This window comes from Alexandromys fortis, unplaced genomic scaffold, assembly GCF_014885135.2.
Source record: "Alexandromys fortis isolate MF-2015 unplaced genomic scaffold, M_Fortis_MF-2015_v1.1 scaffold_24, whole genome shotgun sequence".
Classification (NCBI taxonomy): domain Eukaryota; kingdom Metazoa; phylum Chordata; class Mammalia; order Rodentia; family Cricetidae; genus Alexandromys; species Alexandromys fortis.
Genome location: NW_026067906.1, coordinates 13,292,061 through 13,294,716, shown reverse-complemented (window position 1 = coordinate 13,294,716; position 2,656 = coordinate 13,292,061).

Here is a 2,656-nt window from a genome sequence, read left to right as displayed (position 1 = left end):
AACAAGTCCCCCTCCCTCGTCAGCCCAAAGAGCAATCAGGGTTCCCTGCCCTGTGGGAAGTCCAAGGACCACCCACCTCCACCCAGGTCTAGTAAGGTGAGCATCCACGAAACTGCCTAGGCTCCCATGAAACCAATAGGTCCAGTAGGAACAAAAACCCATTGCCATTGTTCTTGAAGTCTCAGTAGTCCTCATTGTCCACTGTAATATTTTTTTTTAAAAAAATAAGCTTTGCTTCAAAGAGCGCTTCCAGAGGTTCCAGTTTACAGATGTCTGAGAGGCTAGCTCAGTAGCTGGTCAGGAGATAGAGTGCAGGAAGATTAGATTCACTGGGCTTGTCTTCTGCCTGTCGCAGAGGAGTGTTCTCAGAACATAAATGAGATCCAACATATGAGTAGACTTTCAAAGCTAGAAAAAAGTTATAAAACAGAATAATTTACTTTACCTGAAAAATGATATATAGGTGAAGTTTTATTAGAGGTTTGTTAGAAGTTGAAATCAAATTGTCTTTATTAAAAGAAAGTAATGATTGTATGGAATTGAGTATATATAGTGCCCAGGAAATAGAGATTTCAAAGACATGAGGCATCAAGACTGAGCCCAGTGGTTCAAGACCAGCTGAACAACATATTTAAATTAAACAAAGCCAAGTCATAGTTTGCTTTAGTTTTGAAAAGACACATTACTATTTCATGTCTGCTTCTGATGTTATCCCTTTTCTTGTTCTAGAATAATTATAACTTATGCTGATACCCTATATTATGTCTCTTATATTATATTTCATAATGTGCATACATTTATGATTTTGCTTTCAGTTCTTAGGTACCTTCAATACTTTTTATTCCCTCATTTTTCATTTGCTTGATTACTTTCCTGTTCTCTAATTGCTCTTTCTATGTAATCATTGCTTCACTTCAGTAAGAATATCTTCATTTCGTAGCTCTCCAAGTTTACTAATTAAATTTCTGTTTGCTTTTGTTTTAACTTATACACCTCTGTCAGAATCATCGATGTGTCTTCCAAAAGATCCTGTTCATTTTCCTTTCCTCATTTTTCTAAATAATTTGTAACTCTTTAATGTTATGCTTTACTTAAGAGTGAAGGCATTGATTTATTAGTTTAGGTGGTTTTCAGAATATTTTTTCTGCCTATTTCTTATGTTGTCTTAAACAGAATACCATCTACATATTCATTTGCAGTACAAAGTCTTATAGAATGTTTTACTTTAGAATTAAGGTAAAGTTACATTTTCTCAATCTAAAACAATAACCATAACAGGTATCAGAGCAGTGAACAAACTCAATTTTAATCTTCTTAGGAGATATTTTTCTTGTTTTATTTTAAATATTTGAAAGCTATTATTATTGCATGTGGATATGATGTGAGCTCAGGTGTTGTGTGTGTAGCATCCTTCATATGCTGTAGTCAAAGGAAATCTTTGAAGACTCTTTCCTAGTCACACTTTTATGTGTGTGGCATTCTGGGAATCGAACTCAGGTTATCAAGATTGTGTGACAAGTGTTCTCCTCACTGACACATTTTGTCTTTTCATTTGCCTGGTTTTTCCTCTGTAGAAAGAGACTTTAATATGTTCACTCAAGACAGAGTTGTGGGTCACAGAACAGCATGAGGGTGAATGAAAATTACTGAAGAAAATACAAAACTTTCAGTGAGCTGGTGTCTCCCCATCTCTCTGTTCCTGGAACAGTAATATGCACTGAGCTTCATTCTTTCTTAATGCTTAAAACAGATATTGGATTCTCTTTATTTTGGTAATATTTTTCTTATATCAAAATTCCTAAAGCCAGTATCTATCAATAATTCAATATGGAATAATTACATGTAATATAATATATGTAGTATTAATTGTTGTTTAAATATTCAACTAACAACAGTTGAGTGAGTATATGTGTGTTTGTTGTGTGAGAGAAAGAAAAAAAACAATGGTGAGCATCATAGAAAAACTAGAAGAAGGATGAGAAAGACAGAAAGGTGAATACAATATACAAAGATAGCATGCAATAACACGGAAAATTCATGTTGGAAGCAAGCACACAGTTATTTGAGTAATGAGTTTTTTTTCTTTCTTAATTAATTTATTTATTTATTAAAAATTTCCACCTCCTCCTATTTCCCTCCCATCCCCTCACTCCCTCTCCCCCTCCCTCTCCAGTCCTAAGAGCAGTCAGGGTTCCCTGCCCTGTGGAAAGTCCAAGGTCCTCCCCACTCCATCCAGGTCTAGGAAGGTGAACATCCAAACAGACTAGTCTCCCACAAGGCCAGTACATGCAGTAGAATCAAAACTCAGTGCCAATGTCCTTGGCTTCTCAGTCAGCCCTCCTTGTCAGCAATGTTCAGAGAGTCCAGTTTGATCACATGCTCTGGGTGTGTTACAAAACTCTTGGTTGTTTGCTTCTCTGTCTCACACATCAGTTCCCTTCTCTTTAACTTAAACATTTTTTTTTACTGATACAAAAGCCCTTCTTTAATATCATCAGGGAGTTTAAAAGCAGTCAATGGCCAACAGGTGAAAATTCCATCCTCTGATCCTCTAGATAAGGCACAGCTTTTAGTAACTTCACTTAGAAGGCTCTAGCAGGGAAGAGCAGCTGAAGGCCAGGACTCCAATTGGTCCCAACACTTAACTAGCAGAAAA